The following is a 23,599-nucleotide window of genomic DNA, read 5'->3' as shown; positions in this document are numbered from 1 at the left end:
AGCTCTGCAGAAAGGCAAGAGAAGAGTTGTTGCTTTCAAACAAGAAGACTAGTTTTGGTTGTATGGATGATGTGTGAGGACCTTTTGGTTTGGATCCTGTACCTGTAGGTGTAGCGCACCTGTAGAGTTTCCCTTTGATCTTTCTCAGAGAACTAAATCATACAGTCTCAACCACCTGGATTTCACCTGGTCTTCTGTTTACAAGTCCTGCATAGTGATGAGCCAGCATCATATTGTTAGTACTGAGCAAGAAAGGCTATTTGTAGAGTATCTGTATTGAGTGAAAGGCTGACCTAAGACAACCTTCGCAAGGGGTGTGCCAGGGCCCGGGGTATGCCATGACCCAGTCGCAGGGCTTCCCTGGTGCTCTGGGTCTTCAGGTCAGCCACAGTGTGGGGCCTGTCACAGCTCTCAGCCCTGTGTCCTGCTGTGAGCAGCCTCATTTGTTTCCAGAGAGTGACATATAAACATTACTCTGTACTCCCTGTGCCACGTTGCAAAAGAATTTGGGGGGCACTTAACCCTTTATATTGTTGGCAATTCTGAAACCTGTGTTTCTGTAGTCTTTTAAAAGTCTGTCCAATGAGCCTTCTAAATTTCTCACTCAGAAGGCACCATTCTCTATTCCTACAGAAGAAATTTATGTCTAAAGAGTGAATCTGTGTTAGGAGTTAAAGCCAAATTCAGATAGTTGTTTCTTTTCTGGACCTTTGATACCAAGTGGGAATATTGTATACTGATTTTATCCTTTCATTAGATTGAACAGATTGCATTTCCTTTTTTTTATGTTGACTCTTGCTTATTGATGTGGCATGTTTTCAGGCTCCTTTCTCTTCTTGCCAACTCTTTATTAAATTCATCTGAATTTCCTCATATTGAGGGAAAAAACCTAGTGGGGTGGAAACAGATAACTGACGACCTATAACCTTTTTATTTTAAAATGGTTAGACACTAGGTTTAGAAGTCAGTTTATTTTTTTTTAGTTTATAAGCAGAATTCAATGGATTAATTTTTATAAACTTTTTTCTTTGTTTTCCTTGCATAATTAATACTTGAATATATTGTCTTTGTATTAAATTCCAACACTATAATCAAGAGGTCCCCTGGGCTTCCTCATTCCCCACCACTGCTACACAGGTCTCTCTCCCAGGGCTAATACTTGTTATTATTTTGGTGGGTGTCCTTCCTGAACTCTTTTGGGGGCTATTTAAATTCAGTATGTATATACTGAATTTAAATAGCTTTGCTTTGTGGTGGTCAGTTTTTTAAAAAAATCATAGATAGTATCATTGGGTATGTGTTTTTCTGAAATTTGCCTTTTCATTTATCAAAATTATTTGAAGATCTTTTCGTATCAGTATTTATTCACACTCTTGGCAATATCTTTGCCAAAGTTAGGGATGAAAATGGGATTTCATTTCATTTTGCATTCACTTATCTACTGATAAACTCGAACCTCTTAATATTTATTCACTAAATTCAATTGTAAAAGGTCCATAGCCTTCACCCGTCAGTTCTACTTCTACGTATCTGTTCAAGAGAAAAACTCATATATACACAAAGATTTCTGCCTAGGCAAATAATTTTTAAAATGAGAAAAATGGTTTTAAAATTAAATTATGTTTTAGCTATAATAAACACAACTGTGTAAGGGTTTGAAAGGGCAAGATACATTTTGAATACTGCTCTACAAAGATACCCTAATAATTTTGTAAACTGAAATTGTTTATCACCCCCAAACCCCATTTAAATACCACTCTGCCTTTTGTAGGGTTTCTTTCTGTATTCACTGTTCTCTCTTGTTTGCCTTTTCTCTTGAAACAGGATATTAAAATGAGCGTTGTCTCATGTTGATTTTGGCTGAGGCTCCAGAGGTCAAGAGCAAAGCATTAAAGGCCTATTTCCACCCACCTGCTCTTTCCCCCAACCCCTTCTAAAGGGAGGTTCTAGATCCCACAGGCCCTAGCAACCTGTGTGCATTTTGCAAAATCCATTCATATACCTTGAAGGGGGAGGGGGGGAAAGGAAATTTTTTATTTCCCTAACTGGATTTTCTTTTTTTTCAAAAATGAATTTTAAATCCAACATTTTGAAATGGGTAATACATTTCTATTTGGGGGGAAAAAACAATATAAAAAGATAATACCGAGAAGACCTGTTCCTTCCTCTGTCCACTGTGGTCTTTCCTCATCTTCCCATTATATCCCTTACGGCTGACTGCTTTATTCCTTTTATGTCCAAAGGCAAACTAATGTGACTGTGTGTTTTCTCATTTCTCCCTTTCACACACAAATAGCATATTATGTATGTTTTTCTACCCTATGACTTTTTCCCCCAATTTTGTTTCTATGTTGATACATAGAGAGCTTCCACGTTGTGTTTTACAGTTATAAACTCTTCCATTGTATAGATATACCATACTTTGTCTCATTAATGTCTAATGGATAGACTTGAGTTCTTTCTAATCTAGTGATAGAGCAAAGAATTAATAATCTTATATTCATACTTCATTTTGTATGTATGCATGTACGTCTTACAGGCTAAATCCCTAGATACGGTATTTGTGTATCAAAGGATAAATGCACTTAAAATTTTTTTTTCAGGGTCAGCCAAATTGCCCTATGGTGGGGACTTTACCATTTTGCATCTCCAAAAGACATGTTTGAGGATGCCTGGCCCCCTACAACCTTGCTATCAGAATTTGTTGTTAAACTTTGGAACTTTGCCAGGGTGATGAGAGGTTATTTCATTGTAATTGTAATTTGCATTTTCCTTTTCATGAGTGAAGTTGAATATTTCTTTATATGGTTAAGGGCCATTTGTATTTTGCTTTTTGCTCATGCTCCTTGCCATCAGTTCTTGGTCTTGGCAATGCCGCCCTTCAAACTGAAACACCTCCTGCTTGGCTTTCCATTGCACAAATACATTACAGGCCACTAATCCGTTTTACTTCTAACAGTGTCTGCACTATTCCTATTTTTTTTTTTTTTTTTTGCTGTCGTGAGTAGCGTGACCATGGCTGTTACTTTGTATGCTACTTGTGAATCCATGTATGTGTCTCCATTGTGTATCCCTTCTAGAATGGAAATACTGTCTCACAGAGCTTGTGCTTGCCCAGATCCAGTAGATACTGCCAAGCAGTTTTCCAAATTGGTTGTACCAATTTACATTCCTACTAACATTGTTCACAAGGTCTGGTTGTCATGTAAGCTTTTAAATTTTTTTTTAAAGTCAGGTTTATTGAAGTATAAGCTTACATAGAGTAAAATTCACTCATTTTAGGTATGCAGTTCTCTCAGTTTTGAGAAACACACACAATCGTGCAACCATCACCACTATCAAGATAGAGTATTTCTATCATTCCAAAATGTTCCCTCATGCCCCTTTGAACGTTAGCTTATAAAAATTCTGTTTGCCTGGAGAATGATATGACCAGACTGATTTTAAGTTTCATTTTAATTTTTAAAATTTATTTTTTAAGAGTAAATACATAACACATTTTAAATTTCAGTATTTGAAAGAGTTTACATAGAAAAGCATACCTTCACCCCAGGAGATAGCCACCCTTTGACCAGTTTGTGTGTGTGTGTGTATATTATCTTTCACATATATGGTAGTATGTCAACTGCACCATTCTGTACTTCTTTTCAAAAATATGTATAACAGCTTTACTGAGATATAATTCACATACCATCTGTACTTTTTTAAAAGAACGGATACATAGTATTACATTTTATGAATATTCCGTGTTTATTTATCAAGTCACCTTTTGGTGAACATTTATGTTTTTCTAGTCTGTTGGCATTATAAAACAAGGCTACAATTAATAATTAATGAATTAATTATTCATCACGTGTGTATATATATGGATAAGATAAATAATGAGAACAGGAATTGCTTCATCACAGGGTACATAATATCATCTGGGGATCTTTTAAAAAGTCTAAAACCCAGGCCATATCCCAGGCCAATTAAATCACAGTCTCTAAGGCTGGACATAGACATCAGTAGTTTGTGAAGCTCACCAGGTGATTACAACGTGCAAACAAGAGGATTTTCTTTTGCTCTTTCAACTGAGACCTGTTTCTCTACCTTTTCATTTTGCTTAACTTACTCTGCCTCTGTAAATTTAGGTGAAACACTTAGAGGTTGCTGTCTTGAAGTGTTGTCCTTATATGGGAGCATCCCTCCGTAGACTGCGCGTGCCCAGTACCTTTCGTGGGAGATCTGGATTGATGTGGACTCAAGTCACATATTCCTCAGTGTGTGCTGGAAGCTCTTTCCTAGGTGGGGGTGGAGCTGGAGATGGAGGGGCTAGAACTGGCACCACCAGGTGTGAGGCGGGACCACCCCTCTGCTCAGTGGCCGTCACCACCTAACAGGGGCAGGATCTGATCCCAGGTTGTAGAGCAGAGGCCCTAACAGTCGGGCCGGAGCTGGCGCTTTGCCTTTAAGCGTGTGCCTTCCCTGCTCCTTGCCCTGGGACCCTTGTCCCAGAGGGGGCAGTGCTGAAGTAAGGGGTCCCGTGGGGGCTTTTGGCTCATGTCAGCTGCAGACAGAGGTTCGATCTGTCTCCAGTGTGCCTCCTGCAGAGGCACCAGCAGTTGTTTTCCCTTGCTCTGCTCAGACACAATGAGTCCAAGTCCCCTTTGTCCCTCACAGCCGCTCACTCCCCTAGAGCAGTCCTCAGTTTGCACTCTCCATCCTGCCTTGGGGACAAGCCAGCATGCACTTGTGCAGGCGTGGAGTCCAGGCTTCCCACAGCCCTCCTGTTGGTCCCAGTGGTCCTCCAGCCAGCCAAGGGGGCTCATCTCCCCTGTGTAGGACCCCAGGGTTGGGGCCCAATCTGTGGCTCACAGCACTCCCTCCCCAGGGCGGGTCTCCACCCGTGTATCTTCCGCTTTCCTCTGAGTTCCCTCCCAGTGGCACAGGTCCCAGCCTGATTGCTTTTCTTCCCTTCCTACCCAATTACTTGTGGATCTTTATCCCAGCCTTAGTTGTACAGAAGTCTTTTTTGCCAGTTTCCAGTTAGTTTTCAGTGAGAATTGTTCCTCATGTGGATGTATTTTTGATGTGTTTGTGGGGGAAGTTGAGGTCCACATCCTCCTCTTCAGCCATCTTGATAGATCTCCCACTGTTGTTAACTATTTTTTGAAGGTAAAATATACCTTACATTCTTATGAAAGATTTTATAGATAGATGTGTTTATGTTATACTGTCTGGTTGTAGGGAAATCTGGAGTGTATACACATGTATTAGGAGGTCTGTCTGCTTTCCTTGTAAATGATTTTTTGATTTGTGACCCTGTTGAGTTTGTGACCCCTGGACTTTAGACAGGATGCTTATTTCAACAAAGGAATCTTTTCTCATTGTTTTCTTTCAACACAGATGTGAATTCATGGTTACATGAATACTTAGCAGCTATTTCGGGGTCAGAAGTGGATGGTTTCAGATTGCTTTTTTGGTGTGACATTTACAAGGCAACCACTTAGAGTTTATTGTATACCTTTAAAAGTAGTGGTTCCCCAGTTGTGTACAATAGAGTGCTGGTAAATCCGAGTTGGGGTTCAGTAAAGCTTTCGTGTTTCACAAGGCATCCTTATCTGTAGGCTTTCCCTGGTTGTCTAAAACAGAGATTCACAAGCTCTGGCCCATAGGGCCAGGGCCTGAGTTGTGCAGCCTAAGCGGGCTTCCCTGGTGGCGCAGTGGTTGAGAGTCCGCCTGCCGATGCAGGGGACATGGGTTCATGCCCCGGTCTGGGAAGATCCCACATGCTGCGGAGTGGCTGGGCCCGTGAGCCATGGCTGCTGAGCCTGCGCGTCTGGAGCCTGTGCTCCGCAATGGGAGAGGCCACAGCAGTGAGAGGCCCGCATACCGCAAAAAAAAAAAAAAAAAAAAAAAAAAAAAAAAAAGAGTTGTGCAGCCTACAGACACAGACGAATTTGAGGCACAGATAACTTGTGTCTGGCAAAGCATAAAAATATACTTTCTAGCCCTTTTCAGAGCATGTTTCCTGACTGCTGAACTGCAGGAGTACAACTTTTTTGTCTTTATTCATGAGAATAGAGAAATATTAGAACATTAGCACTATATGGGACTTTGGGGAGATCATTAAAATGTACATTAACAAAAAATTACTCTTGATCACTGAGATCAACACACCAGGAGATGACCGCCCTCAAAGAGAGCGTGTGTTACACTCACAGATTCCGAGAGGAGGGAGCACACCACGCCACGGGCGGCCATGTGGGGAAGCAACAGAGGCAGTCAGGAGGCAGAGAAAGGAAGAGGAAAACATGGGCCAGAGCCTTTGTTGTAGCTGACAAGGGTAGGAGTGGGTGAGCAGGCTTAGGATTGGCTGCTTGAATAATTTCAGTGGGCTCTGAGGTGTGGGTTTATCTCTACTTAGCTGGTACCTGGCCCTGGGATGGTCAAGGCAGGGAAACAGTGGCCTGGAGTTTAAGAGCTCCATATAAAGGAGGCTGTTGGGGGGTTGGCTGGCTTGCATAGGAAAGGCAAGCTCAAAGGAGAGTAGTTTGCTATCTCTGGGAACTGTCTGGCCCTGGGAGGGGCCTTCCCCCCAGAGTTAGTAAGATCTTAAGATGTCAAAGAATCAAAAATACAGAATAAAAAGACATGATTAGTATCCTGGGCCGATGTCTTCATTTTACGCATGAGGAAAGTGAGGCCCCAGAGGGAATTTGTGTGCCCCAGACTCCATAGTCAGTTCGAAGAAGATCAGGTTTCGTATCTAGACCTCCTAGTCCACTGTTGTTTGTACTACCCAGCAGAGCCACATTTTAAAAGACACCCAAGTGAATATCACAGTGGATTTTGAAATAGGATTGTTTTAAGTTTCTTTGTGTCACATTTACCTGTAAGAGTGGTCCAGTTCCTCAACATACTTGTCTTCAGTGTCGTGTGGATCTGATAATAGCACATGCATGATTCTCCTTTGTTTCCCTCTGCCATCACCATTAGGTTCTGGCACTCCTCTCTCTCTCTATTTTTATCATTGAGGCAGCTCTTGGCACTGTTCTGGTTAGTAACATCCTGGCTGCTGACCTGTGCCTTCCCTCACTCTCCTGGATTTTGAACCCTCCTCTGCTCATGACTTAAACCACACTTACAGGGTTGAAATCCTTCCTTATTATGTTAATTATGATATAACACATCATCCTGTCTCCCACAGGAACTAATGTAAGTCTTTTAAAATAAATTTATTTATTTTATTTATTATTTTTATTTATTTATTTATTAGTTTTGGCTGTGTTGGGTCTTCGCCGCTGTACGCAGGCTCTCTCCAGTTGCTGTGAGCAGGGGCTACTCTTTGCTGCAATGCACAGGCTCCTCACTGCGGTGGCCTCTCCTGTTGCAGAGCACGGGCTCCAGAGTGCACAGGCTTCAGTAGATGTGGCATGTGGGCTCAGTAGTTGTGGCTCGTGGGCTCTAGAGCGCAGGCTCAGCAGCTGTGGCACACGGGCTCAGCCGCTCCACGGCATGTGGGATCTTCCCGGACCAGGGCTCGAACCCATGTCCCCCGCACCGGCAGGCGGACTCCCAACCACTGCGCCACTAGGGAAGCCCCTAACGTAAGTCTTTATGTAAGCGCTCATGGAGTAGGTATTAAATTAATTCTCTCCATCCATCCCAGTATTCTGATAGAATTATGGAAGGACACCAATCTAATCTTGGTCCAAGGCATTCTGTTTTCCTTAGTGATTTGTGAGGAAGATCAATAGTAATTGATCCAAATCTGTTTTGACGTTTTTTTAAATCTTTTCAGGAAATAAAAAACTCTTATGTGAGTTTTTCCTGGTGCAAGTGGTAGTAATACTTCTGCTTATTTTCTTCTATTGTTCATCATCACAGAGATTTCCCCTAAGTTCCTGGTGACTTGGTACACACTTTATTGCCTAACCTTACTGTATGGGGATCAGTTGGGTCCATTGAGACTGTTTATCTCGGTCCTTAGAAACAACTTAATCTCTTGAATCTGTATTCCCATAGCAACCCTGTATGCTGGAGGCTTACTCACTTCAGTCATCCTCCTCTGACTCTCATGGGACCAGTGAAAACTTGCCTTATGGAGTGGCAACCAGGGCCTGGCCAAGAGCCCAACATGCTGATGTGTCTTTGGTCACATGGTGCCTGGGCTTGAGCCACTCACTTGTCGTGTTGGAAGCCAGCATTTAGTTGAAGTCTTTGGTCAGAGCAGTCCCTGGCGTTTTGGGGGCTACAATCAGCAATAATTTGCAGTTCCTTCCTTCTTTATTTAAATAGATGTTAAGGGATTTTTAACAGAATGCCACCTAACATTTCCTCTTGAAGTAGTTCTTACTTGCCCACGAGAAAGTTCATTTGTTTCTTTTCTCTTCTTCACAAAGTCTCTTGAAGGTTTACAGTTCATTTCCATTGTAGAATTATGGAACTTCAGGGCAGAATCAGCTTTGATATTTTTCTACCTACAGGAAAAGTTAGTATTATTTATTCATTCACTGAGTCACCTCACAAATAATTGTGTTCTCTGAGTTGGACAAAACATACACGGTCCTGATTTTCATGGAGCTTATGAATGCATGGGGGTAATAGACAGTAAACAAGGAAATCAATTTAAAAACCCCGTGATTTCAGCTAGTGATGGAAGTGGTGTACAGAACAGTAAAGTGGGGTTAGAGAATGGAGAGTGATGGGCTGGGGTCAGCTGTTTTCAAGAGGGTGGTTAAGAGCTTCTTTGGCAAGGTGACAACATATAAGATTGAGGTGATGAGCTGCATTAATGCTAGCTTCATTATTAAAGAAGCAAGCCTCTGATTTTCTGCGACTTTCAGATGAGGGGAATAACAACAGTGTCAGATGCTGCTGAGAATATAGGTAAGATGAGGATGGAGAATTAACCATTGGAGCTGGCAAGAGGAGTGATTTCTTAGGGGTTATTTTGAGTGGCATTCAGGGGCAAAAGCCTGGTGGAGTTCACTGAGAAGGGAATGATGAGGTGGAGACAGGGAACATCAGTAATTGTAAAGAGAGTTTTGCTATAAAGCAGAGCTGGAAAATGGGGAGCTGGAGGGAGATACAGGATCAAAGCAATTTTTTCATTTGTTCTGAATATTTTAGTGATGTTTCTATGTTGATGAGGATGATCTAGCGCAGAGGTTGGTAAACTACAGCTTAGGGGCCAAATCCAGCGCACCTGCTTTTGTAAATAAAATGTCATCAGAACACAGCCACACTGATTGATTTATTTATTGTTTGTGGCTGCTTTTGTGCTACAGTGGCAGAGCTGGGTAGTTTTGAAAGAGACCGCATGACCTGCAAAGCCTGGAGTATTTACTTCTGGCCCTCAACTGGAACAATTTCCCAACCCTTGATCTCATAGGAAGGGTAAAACTGATGAAGCAACAGGGTGAGCAGTGCCTTGCTAGACTGATATCCTTGCCTCCTAGGGGGGTAGCCCCTGCAATGCTCCCTAAGGGAGAGGTGTTAGAATCCAGTGCATGGGCGCAGGGGTAATGGAGCCGGGAAGTTAGGAAGTGATGATCTGCCTCTGGGATGCTTGAAAGTGAGACTTTTGAAGTGGTGCAATTAGTAGTCATAAAACTGTCTAGAAACTGGGTGCCTGAGGGGGGATTGGAAAAGAGTTTGGAAGTGATGAGGTCATTGAATTGAGTGGTCAAGGTATTGAATTCTTATTTGGATAATTGGAAACTATGTTCTGTATTCCTATTTTTAGACTATTTATAAAAACGAACTGTACTAAAGCCTCAATGTTGTCTACATATTTCTGTTTGGGGCTGTGGCCATTTGTTACTATCCTTCATTTCCTACTTTCAGATAGAGAGTAAAATGGTAACTATTACTGTGATTATTGTGGTCATTATTTTTTATGAGTTCCTCTTTTTATACTTGCCTTTTAAAAAATTATTAAGACATTATTTTCCCTATGGAAAATGTGTTATATTTCCCTTATTAAACTGTTTAAGCATGTTCAGAATTACTATTTATTCTTGGCTCTTTCAGGTAGGACAGAGCTCAGTCCTCTCTGGAACCCTGCTTAGAGGTGTTTTTTAGCCTGGGTCTTCTATCTAGAGTAGATATCTTCTGCCCAGAAACATATCTAACCATAGAATGTTGGTTAAATCTCAGGTGTACTATGCCCTTGGCCATATTTTATCACCTGCTCATTACTTGCTCAGACTTAAGCATTAGAGACACAGTTTGGGGCTGTGATTCTCCATGTCTTCCCTGGTGTAGCTTGATGGAATGTTGGAGTGGGGGGCAGTGTGTGCAGCCCGTAGGTCCCTGGTTGTCTCCTCCTCAGCTCTTCACTGTCAAGAGCCCTAGGCTTCGTGCGCCCCTAGACAGAGCCAGAGACTGTTCTGCAGACTCTGTGGCCGTTGTAGAGATGACACGAAAGCACTGGGAGGATAGTACTGCTCACATACCACAGTTCTTGTAGCGCAAGAGTCTAGCCTGGGTTGTCAGAGCGTAATGCGAATTCTGGGACTGCATTCCAAGCCTCCCAAGTAGTTGAACACAGGGCTTAGTTCAGTGGCAGGCTCCTCAATTCACCAGTCATTATTAGGGAATGAGTCAGTCACGTAGAGAAACCTTTCTCTGGGTTTTGTGCCAACAGTTTTATAGGTGTGAGTCCGCAGTGAGCTTTTCCTGCCAGTTCTATAAGGAAGTGAAAGCTATAAGTGGCCTGTGTGCCAGTAGAAATGAGACCTTCCCCTTGGACAGTTCTAGGGTGAGAGTGTCAGTGTCCATGGCTAGATGGCAGTCATGGGCATTGGTAAAACCAAAGCCTTCAGTAGCTTTCGTAAGCCATTGCCATCTAAATATTGATATCCTTCAGTGGAACACTTGATTTCTCATTTACACATAGCGTATGCCATCAAAGCAATCTACTTTATTCTCTACCATAATAAACAGTTTTCCATTTCTTTATCCAGCCACCATAGGCATTATTATCTTTAGGATTTAAAAGGAGTATTCTGTAAATTATTTGTTTATTTAACATCAGATTAACATCTTCATTTAATTGGTTCGTTAAGGAATATGTCAAGATGACAGTTGAACCAACTGCCTCAGACCAGAATATTAATGTATGATATGTTTATTTTGACTGATGCCTTTGTTTATCTTTGCTTGGTGGGAGTTTCCAACTTTTCTTATTGGCGTCTTTGATTTTTTTGACTCATAAGCTAATGCCTTTTGGTTATTTTGTACTGGTAAAACAAATTCGTTTTACTTCTGATGGTGTTAAAATGTGCAGCACTGGGGACTTCCCTGGTGGCACAGTGGCTAAGACTCCACGCTCCCAATGCAGGGGACTCGGGTTCGATCCCTGGTTAGGGAACTAGATCCCACATGCATGCCACAACTAAGAGTTCACAGGCCCCAACTAAGGAGCCCACGTGCCACAACTAAGAGCCTGCCCGCCACAACTAATACCCAGCACAATCAAATAAATATAAATAAATAAATAAATAAATAAATAAATAAAATGACTTGGCTGAAGAGGCCCACCAAGTCACTAAAAGAGCCTTCATTAAAAAAAAATATGCAGCACTGAAAACGGTGGCAAAAGGGAAAAGATAACATTGGCAATGAAACATTTCTGTATTTCGTACTTATATAGTTATTAGGTCTCTTTATGAATCGTAGTTAATTTAGGAACCTTTGTTTACTTGGTTATTACAGCCAGCAAACCATCATGGCATCCTAACTGTAGAAATAACAGCTAAACAAAGTCTTTTGATATGATCGGTGTACCTTCTGAAGTCTGAAAGAATAAGTCCCTTGATAATTTTTGGCAAGTTTTCGCCTCATATTTCTGTTGTCATGTTTGCACTTTCTTTTGGTGATTTACCAAGGTAATGGACCATTTTAGAATTAGCAATGTACTTATGCTGCAGACTCGTTGTTGTTGTTAATCTACTGTTGATGAAGCCAGGCATTGTCTGAATCCATCACATACACCTGTCACTGTCAGTCATCTTTGTAGAACAAAGTGAAATCCAACTGAGTGGAATGTAACATGAGGCACAAAGCACAGATTACCAATCCAGTTCTCTTGTCTCAACACCAAACCCTTTTCCATGTCAGGTCTTCTGATTTTATATGATGACAGTTATTGGTCAGAATATATTACAGTGTTTGCTGTACAGATGGGGCCTTTGTCATGTAATTAAAGAGCACAAGAGCTGCCAGACTAAACAGTGGTCTGAGTTTCAAATAATGTTCTGCGACTTCCTTGGCACATTTTTATCACCATCTCGAGCATGTGTTATTACTTAGTATCTTTGCCATAGCTAGATTACAGAGGAAAAAAACCCAGGCAGTGAAGGAGACTAACCCTGGTTCTTCAAAGAGGTATTGCCTCTGAGATACCTTGTACCCTCAGAATGCACCATTTTTGTGTGTGCATCTCTCTGCTTGTACTCATAAATCCTGCTTAAACCAACTGTTTACGAAGTTAACATAATGGTCAGCTTTTACGGACAGACTTCATTAGTTATCTTGAAATTCTAAAGAAGGGTAGGCCCAAAGGGCAAATGGACAAAGAACTTGAAATAAACATGAAAAAAAGAGTGTCCCCCTCATTAGTAATCAAAGAAAATTCCACTACGATGATAAAAAACATCAAACTGGTAGAGTTTTTTTTTAAAAAATAGCACTCATTCAGAGACTAGTGAAACATACACTGTCATAAATTGGTACATCTTTTATGACAGGCAGACTGACAGTATGTATTAAACCTTAAATGTAGCCTTTGATTCCACTTCTAGGAATTCATCCTAAGAAAATAGTACAAGATATACACAAATACTTATATACAAGAATGTCTATTAAAACATAATTTAAAACAGCAACAACAATATGAGTAAAGACAGCTGGTATCTGTCTTTACAGAGAGCTTTGTATGTACCAGGCAGGGCTGGGTGCTTCACAGGCACAACCTTATTTGCTCCTTACCATCAGGAAGGGAAGTAGGCAGTGGTATCACACGGGAGGAAAGTAACGATTGGAGTTATGTGTGCAGAGCTAGGAAGATCGAATGAGAAGCTGAACTCACTTGACGTGATTCCTTAACCATTACATTTGTTTTTTTCCCTAATGAATACTAGTAAAAAGTGGAAAACAGGGTTCCATCAATAGAGGACTAGTTAAATACAATGTAGGTTAGAAAAGTATACAATGGAATATTACTCAGCCATAAAGAAGAATGAAATAATGCTAACTGCAGCAACATGGATGGACCTAGAGATTATCATAGTAAGTGAAGTAAGCCAGACAGGGAAAGACAAATATTGTATGATATTGCTTATATGTGGAATCTAAAAAAATGATTCAAATGAACTTATTTACAAAACAGAAATAGACCCACATAGAAAACAAATTTATGGTTATCAAAGGGGAAAGGAGGGGAGTTTGGGATTAACAGATAAACACAACTATATATAAAATAGACAACTAACAAGGATCTACTGTATAGCACAGGGAACTATACTCAATATTTTGTGATAACCTATAAGGGAAAAGAATCTAAAAAAGGATATATATATATATATATATAAAATATGTGTATGTATATATATGTATAACTGAGTCACTTTTCTGTACACCTGAAACTAACACAACATTGTAAATCAACTGTACATCAATAAAAAAAAAAAAGAAAAAAAAGTTGACCCTAATAACAACAACAAAAAAAGTATGTAGGTATGAGAACTCATACTTTAATTGAATATGTGATAACATGGGAAATGTTTTAAATACATTAAAAAAATCCCAATATATGTAGGATGATTTGAGTTTTTCTCTCACCCTCTACTGTGATATAATACACCTAACGGTCTATTAAAATAGGCAGATTCCAGTTCTAACCCCAGATCTATTGTTGCCTTTGTGAGTGAGTGTGAGCAGGTTGCTTCACTAGCCTAAGCGTCAGTGTTTTCCTCTGTAAAATGGACTCAGCTATGGTTATTAGACATTAAACAAGGCATGGCTGTCCAAGCAACACAGAGTACATGTACAAGAAATGGTAGCTATTGTTTTAATGATGAGGTTGCTCCCATGTCTTATATGAATCAAAAAACAAGGAAATAATACATTAAAACTTATTAATGATTTTCTTAGAGTGCTGGCATTATAATATTTTATTTGTAATGCTTTGCTATGCTCCCAAACGTAACATTCAATGTATTATATTTTATGCCTCCGTATTTATATATTTTATAGAAAAATTTTATATAAATAGCTACATACAATTATTATGGTTTTTAATAATTTTCTATAATCAAGAAAAAATACATTTGTTAAACACATACACACAGAGACACAGGCTGGTGGTTCTTATCAAAAGTTAAAATGTGAATGACAGTCTCTAATCCATCTTACGGTTTTTCTGGTCAGCAAGGTAGCCTTTGGTTCAGTAGTTTCAAGTTGATCGTCGCTCTCTGTTTTTGTCTGTTAGTACCATAGTATCATGGATTGATCTTAGAAGTAGCCCCTGAAATGAGCTTGGGGATACTAAAATTACTCAGCGTAATGAAAGTACAGTTTATAGGAATTGGGACTGAAGCGAAGGTCTGAACATCAAGGAGGTTGAGCCGAGTGTTAAGTTGTTCTTTTTGACCCTTTTCTGTTCCACTCCCATTGACGTCCTTGCTTCCTACCTCCTGTGAACTTTTGAGACTTCCAGGTTTTCTTTTTCTTGCCAACTCTTTAAATGTTGGTGTTCCGGGGGTTTCTGTCCTCAGCTCACTTCTTACTCCTCTTTCCAAACTTAACTCACTTCTTCTCCAAACTAGCCTTTCCCCCATACGTTAGCTTAATATTGTATCTTAGAGCAGTTAAAAATCATGAACTCTGAAACTGATTAGCTGTGTACCTTGGGTAAGGTTCCATGCTAGTGTCCTCCTCTATAGAATAGGTTACTCATTCCTACCTCAAGGTAAGGATTAAGTAAGAGGTGAAGCCTTAAGCCCAGTGCATTATTGCATAGGAGCTTCCATAGATGAGATCCCTTGCTGTGATGTTTGTTGTTCTGGTGGCGGTCATGGCGGTGGCCTCCAGTTAGGACAAGTCAAGCACCTAGAGTCATTGTGAATTTCCTTCCTCCTCTCTCTCTCCTGCATCCAACAGATTTTCAAGTCCTGTTGATACAACCTCTTTGGTCTTTTCCTATTTACTCCTGCTTTGGTTCTTATCACCTCTTATCTTGAAAGTGGTCATTGGCAGCTACCTGATCTTCCTGTTCCCAGTCCTTTTTGCATTCAGTCCATCCTCTCACTGTAGCCTGAATAATCATTGTAAAAAGGTAAAGCTGGTGATGGCATCATTTTGCCTAATCCTTCTCTTAGTGGTACCCAGTCACCTAGAGCAGGGACACGTGCTAACTCAGCAAACTTTTTCTGCAAAAGGCCAGATAGTAAATACTTTGGGCGTTGCTGGCCATATGGTCTCTGTTGCAGCTACTCTGTCATTGTGGTGTAAAAGCAGCCATGGACAATATGTAAATGAATGAGCATGGCTGTGTTCCAATAAAACTTTATTTATGGAAGCTGAAATTTGAATTTCATGCAGTTGTCATATGTCATGAAATATTGTTCTTTTGATTTTTTTCCAACCATTTAGAAACCTAACAACTATTGTTAGCTCGTGGGCCACACAGATCCTGGCAGGTGGCAGGGTTTGGCCTGTAGGCTGGAGTTTACCAAATAAGTTGAAGTTTCTCAGCATGGATAACAAGATCTTTTGTGATCTTCCCTGGTTTATTCCTCCAGCCTGATCTTTTTAAAAAATTATCATTATTATTATTTTAATTATTTATTTATTTTTTAATATGTGGTCTTATTTATTTATTTTATTATTTATTTTTTTTTGGCTGTGTTGGGTCTTCGTTTCTGTGCGAGGGCTTTCTCTAGTTGCGGCAAGTGGGGGCCACTCTTCATCACGGTGCGCGGGCCTCACTATCGCGGCCTCTCTTGTTGCGGAGTACAGGCTCCAGACGCACAGGCTCAGTAGTTGTGGCTCACGGGCCTAGTTGCTCCGCGGCATGTGGGATCTTCCCAGACCAGGGCTCGAACCCGTGTCCCCTGCATTAGCAGGCAGATTCTCAACCACTGCGCCACCAGGGAAGCCCTAAAATTATTATTATTTTTTAATGCAGACTTTATTTATTTACTTATTACTTTTGGCTGCGTTGGGTCTTAGTTGCGGCACATGGGATCTTTCCTTGCGGCACGTGGGCTCTTTGTTGAGGTGCACGGGCTTCTCTCTAGTGGTGGTGCGTGGGTTCCAGAGGACGTGGGCTCTGTAGTTTGCAGCACGTGGGCTTAGTTGCCCTGCGGTATGTGGGATCTTAGTTCCCTGACCAGGGATTGCACCAGCGTCCTCTGCATTGCAAGATGGATTCTTAACCGCTGGACCACCAGGGAAGTCCACAGCCTGATCTTTTGCTACCTTCTCTTTACTTCTTCCACTTATTCAATAAACTCACCTTTTCTCTGTCCTTAATGAGTCATCATGTTTTTGTTTTCTCTCATGCTGTTCCCTTTGCCCAGGGCACAACTCATTAGCTGTCCTCCCTCCCCTTCTACCCTGTCTTCCATCCACTACCTGTAGATAACCCACTCCTCCTTCAAGGTTCAGCTCGAGCCGTACTTACTCTGTGCAGTGAGGACACTCATGTCAGCTGCCTGGGTTTTTATCTCATCCCCACTTCTTGTCTCTCGATCATTTCTTTGTCTCTTAGTTTCTCGTCTGAATAAAAAAAAGGAATTAATCATCATCATCATCCCTGTGGTTTATCTTTGTTAGAATCCACTGAGCTAGCACATGGACAGCACTGGGAATCGTGTTTTTCACATAGTTATTGTGCAATCCACGTTTACTCTGCATCTCAGATAGAAGAGACTATTCCTGTTGTCCCTTCTGTACCCTTTATAGACATCTGTCATAGCACTTATAATACTTGATATAGCTCTCGACCCAGTGCATTGCATTCAGTAATAATAGGTACTCAGTAAGTGTTTATTGGGTGAATGAGAGAGAAAAGGGAAAAATCTTAGCTTGACTTTAAGTGGATTCCAAAACAAAAATCTCTTGCATGTTACTAAGTAACAGGACAAAAAGGAGCCATAGAGAATAAGCAGGTTCATTAAATTGAAAATACATTTTAAAATATCTTATATACAGTTGCTGTTTTTTAGTATCGGGCTCATGTCCATAGGAGGAAAGAAATGCCACGTGGACAGTCTAGTGGTCCTCTTAGGAACCTGTGTCCCTGCCAATCCTTTCTCTTACTGGTTTGCATTTCTTTCTGTTCATTCCCCTCCCCACTCCTGCAAGGATGAGCACGTTTCTTACCTGTGGTTTCAACATGTGGAGCTGTGGGACCAATACAGAATCATGTCTTGGAGAAAGTGCCAAGGATTCAGTGAATTATTAGAGTAAGGAGGCCAGCTGCAGAGCCACGGGGTTCAGAAAGACAGAAGGTGAGGGCTCAGGACCCAGGCAGAACAGAAAGCACTGGGCTGGATGTGGGGAGGCGGGGCCAAAGCCCTTGGCTGGTTAACAAGAGCGTTGTTGCCTGTGCAAGGACGGTTTGTGTAAAGCCATGGACAGAACGGGACTTTCAGGCATATCACAGCATCTAGAATTAGAAGGAGCCAGAGATGTCTTGTCAATGAGCTCCATACACTGCGTGGAGAGCCTCTTGACTACTGTTCTTCCTTCTCACCTTCGGTACTCTCTGTGATAGAAACATTCTGTTGCTTGGATTCATTCAACAGATGTGGATTATCACAGGGCTGTATTGGGCATCTATTGAGGTAATAGGTAGGAAAGCATTTTTGAAAGTTGCTAATGTAAAGTTCTTCTATTTCCACCTAAAACCTCCTTTCTATTGGAAAACGTTTGCTTTATACATAAGCAAAGTGTCTCTTACTGAAATTCATATCTTTTTCATGCTGTTTTAGGCAGTGGGAGATTTTTGTACATCAGAGGTACATTCTGGTACGGCTCGTGTGCTAGCTTAATTCTGACACTTTCTCAGCAAGTGAAGCAGCCAACTTTATAACTTGGATTAAGTTATTTTTATATTGTTTATGTTTTGTGACCACTGGGGTGCAAATTTCCTCAGGGAATAAGTAGAATGCCTATCCTAAGGAGGATTCTGTAGATGTTGGTAAAATGACTAGATCTGAAATTCTCTGTGCTAATGCTGCTAAAATCTTAACCCTGCCCCTTCTTTTGGGGAAAAATAAGTCTTTCTATGTGTACCTTTATTGGTAAGACGTCTGCAGTTCTCTGCAAGAGGATTAGCAAGCATTGCAAGCAAAGGCAAACATTTCAAGGAAAAACTTTACAAATATTCTTGCTTTCAAGATAGACGTAATATCATGCCATAAGTAAACATTATGAAACCATTTCCTTTTGAAGTTGATTCACTGAACCAATAATTTGAAATTCAGCTTGATGTTAGAGACCTTTTATTTTAAATGACTGTTGTTGGTCCACTAGACTGGTAGATTAGGTGAGCCATAAGAAACAAAAAAGCTTTGTTTGTAGTCTAGCACTCAGTTATTAACAAATATGAAATCTAAAACTCCTAACCAACGTTGTTGGAAAGCTAACAAACGTCCAGCATCTATTTTGGGTTTGTACACAAGTTGGCCAGAAGCAGCTTATTCAGAGAATGAAATCTGAATTATTAAAAAAAAGGAGGCGGGGGTAAGATGGAATTGGGGTGGGGGGAAAGGTCAAGTTTGTAGTGGGCAGAATTCTAAGATGACCTTCAAGACTCCCAAGCCCATCTTTTCCCAGTTATTCAGTTAAACTCTAACTTAGTCCTGTTGTGAGGGGATATTGCAGATGTCATTAAGGTCCCAAACTAGTTGACCTTAAAATACGGAGATCATTTGGGTGGCCCTGACTAATCATATGAGCCATTTAAAGCTTGTCTGGAGGTCAGAGACAGGTAAGTCAAAGAGATTTGAAACTTGAGAAGGATTCTACATGGAGGAGATTCTCCCTTGCTGGTTTTGGAGATGGAGGGGGCCACGTGGCAAGGAATGTGAGTGGCCTCTAGAACCTGAGAGGGACCCCTAGCTGACAGCCAGCAAGGAAATAGGGGCCTCAGTCCTACAACTGCAAGGAACTGAGTTCTGTCAACAGTGATTGAAAATGGATCCCTTCCACCCTCCAGATGAAAATTTAACCCAGCTGGCATCTTGATTCCAGAATTTTGATACTCTGAGCAGATAACTCAGCCATGCTGAGTTAGACTTCTGACCTGCAGACCTTTGAGCTAATCAGCAGGTGTGCTTTAAGCCATGAAGTTTGTGGTCATTCGTTATGCAGCAATAGAAAACTAATATGAGGCCTCTGTCATGTCTCCTTTGCATCACTGTAGTAGCTTGTTAACTGGTCTCTCTGCTTCTAGGCCAGTGTTGCTCAAACTGGTGAAGAAACAGTTATTGAAATTCCAGTGTGTTGCAGACCAATACTGTGGCAGATTGTGTTTTACGAAGATGGCTGCAAAAACATCTCCCGTCCCTGTGCTCTTCTGTCACGTGACCATGCCACTCCCTCTCTCAGGAGCCTCTAGTTTCCTCCACCTGAGTCTGGGCTGGCCTTAATGACAGTCTTATAACCTCTTACCATTTTCAAGTGATGCTCTGTGTTGCAAAGGCTGTTAGGAAAGGCCATGCAGCTTCTGCCTGGTTCTCTAGGAAAGCTCCTCCTTGGCACTCAGCTGCCATGCTTTGAGAGGCCATGCCACGTGGAGAGGGCAGTACTGGGTGATCCAGTCAACAGAATTAACAGCCTTCCTTGAGTCATCCCAGCCCAGATGCCAGACGTGTGAATGAGAAGCCTTCAGATAATTACAGCCCCTAAGCTGGTCTAGTCAACCCCAGCCTTGTGTCTTCCCAGCTGAGGCCTCAAACATCGGGGACAAAGACAGGTCATCCCCACTGTGCCCTGTCCAAATTCACGACTCACAGAATCAGTGAGTGTCATAAAGTACTTACTGCTTTCTGGCTCTACATTTGGGATTGGTTTGTTATGCAGCAGCAGATAACCAGAATAAACATTTTAATAAAATGCTATGAAAGCGAAATTATAAAAAGACAGAATATAAGCAGAAAACACATAGTGTCACTGCTATGCTACTCTGTTGGTCAAAGTAGTTACAAACCTGCCAAGATTCAAGAGGAGAGGATACAGACCCCACTTCTCAAAGAGAGGAGACTTGAAGAATTTGGGAGCCATTAAAAATTTTTTTTAATTTTGAAATAAATTTAGCCTTATCGAAAAGTTGTAAAAATATTACAGAGAATTTCCATATGCCCTTCACCCAACTTCCACTAATGGTAACATCTTACTGAGCCATAGTACTGTTGTCAAAACCAGGAAATTATCATTGATGTAATATTGTTAACTGATCTGCAGATTTTATTCCAGTTTTGCCAGTTTTCCCAATAATGTCCTTTCTCTGGTCCCGGGTCTAATCTAGGACGCCACAGTGCATTTAGTTTTCAGGTCTCCTTAGTCTGCTCCAATATGGGACAGTTCTCACCCTTCCCTGTCTTTCATGACTAATGCTTTTGAAGTGTACAGGTAGTTATTTTGCAAGCTGCCCCTCAAATTTGCTTGAATTTTTTCATGGTTAGTTTAGGGTTATGCATTTTTCACAAAAGTACCCCAGAAGTGATGATGTGCCCTCCTTAGTGTGTGATATCAGGGTGTACATGACATCAGCATGTCTTATTCCTGGTGATGTGAAACGTGCTCCTTGGGGAAGGTGCTCCCTGCCAGGGTTCCCCACTGTAAATACCTTGTGGATAGGTCCTTTGAGACTATGCAGATATTCTGTTTGTCATCATATGTTGCTGGGGCCTTGTTATAAAACTGCCACAAAGTTCAAATTTTTTATCATTAGATCCAACAGATTAAAACTTAATCTTTCCAGTTTCTGTCATTATAGTGTCATAGATGTGGGCTGTTTGCAGACTGGCTCTGGTCTGCAGACCACACTTTGAGGAGCAATGTTCTAGGCTGCACTGCTTCACCAGTTCCTTTATTCCTATTACTGTCAGATTGGAGTTTGAATAGCAAATCCAATGGTGTCATTCTTCAGCTTAAAATTCGTCAGAGTCTTCCCATCCTTTTAGGATGCAATCCAAACTTCTAAGCCTGACGGTCAAGGCTACATCATTCTGCTCCATCTTTCACATTGTCCCTTTACTAGTTAGACTTCTCCGGTTATCCTCACCATTGTATCCATGTAGGCACACCTGGCTCCTCCACATACTGTAGCTGGCCAATCCCCTGTCTTTCAAGGCTGATGAGCACCACTTTTCAGTAGTCTGGGCTCACTAGGTTTTTCCCACGTCTAGTCCCCTGTATCCTGTGCATATATCTCTGATAGAAGTTGAATTTTGTTTTTATGTTTGGTTATGTATATGTCAAGCCATTTTTTAAAAAAAATTTTATTGAAGTATAATTGATTTACAATATTGTGTTAGTTTCAGGTGTACAGCAAAGTGATTCATTCATATATTAGCTATATCATATGATATTTGTCTGTCAAGCTATTTGACTTGACTGAGCTTAAAGGCATTGACTTTGAGTTATAAGATTAGCCCATGACAAGGGTTCAAGAGTGTTAATCATAACTTGAGATAGTATCCAGGAAGAAATGTCTCCAGTACTAAGTAAGATCTGTATGACCAGATGGATTCCAGAAATGCAGAGACAGTGTGTGGAGAAGCCCTTTGGGGAGGACATTGTCCCTGATGGATAGGGTTGACTGTTGGGGCCTTTGGCTCTAGACTTGTGGCCCTTCTCCATGTGTATGGTCTCTACCCCAGGGGTAGATAAAACCTTCAAGCGAGGAAGCAAACTCAAGACAGTGCAGCTCCATGGGTGGACCCCTGTGTCTCCGTAGGCCTGTTTTCTTGCTTTTGGGGACCACTTTCTTTGTCCCGCAAATCTGAGCAAAGAGCAGGTGGAGATCCTCTGCCTTCCTCTCCCTGCACCTCCTTCTAAGTTTTAAAGGAAAAATTTAAAGAATGCTAATAATGGTTTGAAATTCAACCCAACCTAGTGTTATAGCTCTCTGAACAGAATGGGAGTGATCTCCCTGTACCAATTTTTCCTGTGTTGCAACTAGTCTTTTATATCTAAATATTGCTAAGCTTACTTTATATTTAGCCCTATTTTCAAAGTATATGAAATGTAATTGTGCCAGAAAATAGAGAAAAGCAAGGCCCGAGCACTGGAGCTGCTCCCCAGAGGACCAGGTCAGAGCAAGAGAGCTCCATTACTCAGAACACATCAAGGGTTGATCATTTGAGAACCGAGCTACTAATTGGACTTATGATGATATGAAAGGAGATGCTTAAAGTAAGGAGACATATTTTTTAAAATCAAACTTTAAGAACATATTGAAAACTATGGTCTCTAAAGCAGTCTAAAATCTGTGGATTTCAGATATTTTATATACAACTCACAATAAAACAAAATGCATTTTATGTCACTACCCAGTACACGTATTCAGACCTATAAGTGAAATAAAAATGCCACGGACAATACTGTGTGCGAGACCCTTGGATATTTTCTATTGTATTGTTTTAAATTAAGAAAATGCTAGTCAACAGCCAGTAAACTCATTGCCCACTTATCAGTCACTTCCCATAGTCTGGAAAAGTGCTGCCTCAGATAGTTGTAAGTGTATGCAGCCACCGTTGTCCCATACCTGCTTTAGAGTGCTTTTAGGATTACATGTGAGGTTAGTTCATGAGTCACAGAAAATGTCATAGAAAAAACATTTTTTTTTTACTAAAAGTGATTTTATTTCGCTTGAGTTCCCTTTTTATTTACCAGATGTGGCTCTAAATTATGTGTTAGTCAAATCAAAGAACAAAATTTTTCTGGTTCATTGTGTTCAGAAGAATGTGAGGATCGAAGTGTTAGAACTTGAAGGAGACTTAAGAGGTAGTCCAGGCGGGCCTGCTCGTCATGCAGAGACCCGGAAATGAACTAGTTGCAATTTTTAAGAAAGAATTAAGGTCGTTTATGTAATCATATGTAAGTAATAGAATGTATTTTAAAATACCATCACAGAAAGGCTGGTGTTGTGAGTGGCTGCTTCTGGATCTGAATGTTGGGGTAGACTGTGATACAGGGAGATGTCACTTCTAGGTACCATTGGGGAGGCAGTGGTGCCTGTGTCCCTGTGACTTTCTTGGCTGTGGTTGCTAGGGCCACTTGGAGATGTATGTGCTTGGCTCTTTCAGCCTGGGCCTAATAGAAGTATATGTCATAAAAATTGAAAAAGATCTATTTAGCAAACGATATGGTTAACATCTAGGAAGCTGAGGAAGAGGATTAAGAATGTGCTGACATAAAGTTGTGCTTGGTCCTGAGTCTGTGCATTTCTTGTCCTGCCCAGGCATGGTATAAGGAGCTCCATCCTCACATCTGAGCCTTCAGTGCCCAGGAAAGTGAGAGAATGTAAATGAATTTAATATTTGTAGTCAAAACCTTTTCCCTCTAATGTATCGAGACTACCGAAATCATC

General features: G+C 41.0%; 1 protein-coding gene and 1 long non-coding RNA gene across 2 annotated transcripts in view; one reads left to right on the top strand and one right to left on the bottom strand.

Moving 5' to 3' along the window:
• The window catches only part of ULK4 (unc-51 like kinase 4), a 550,770-nt gene that overhangs the window by 232,517 nt on the left and 294,654 nt on the right, over window positions 1-23,599 (top strand). The gene's annotated exons all lie outside the window — the stretch shown is intronic.
• Window positions 7,282-17,484, bottom strand: LOC308623976. The gene is made up of 3 exons (XR_014016907.1): window positions 17,380-17,484; window positions 16,679-16,773; window positions 7,282-8,465 (listed from the first exon to the last, which is right to left on the bottom strand). It is a non-coding gene; the product is annotated as an uncharacterized lncRNA (long non-coding RNA).

This window comes from Mesoplodon bidens, assembly GCF_964165515.1.
Source record: "Mesoplodon bidens genome assembly, chromosome: 10".
NCBI classification, from domain to species: Eukaryota; Metazoa; Chordata; class Mammalia; order Artiodactyla; family Ziphiidae; genus Mesoplodon; species Mesoplodon bidens.
The sequence above is the reverse complement of the archived record's forward strand: the minus strand, read 5'-3'. Positions and strand labels throughout refer to the sequence as shown.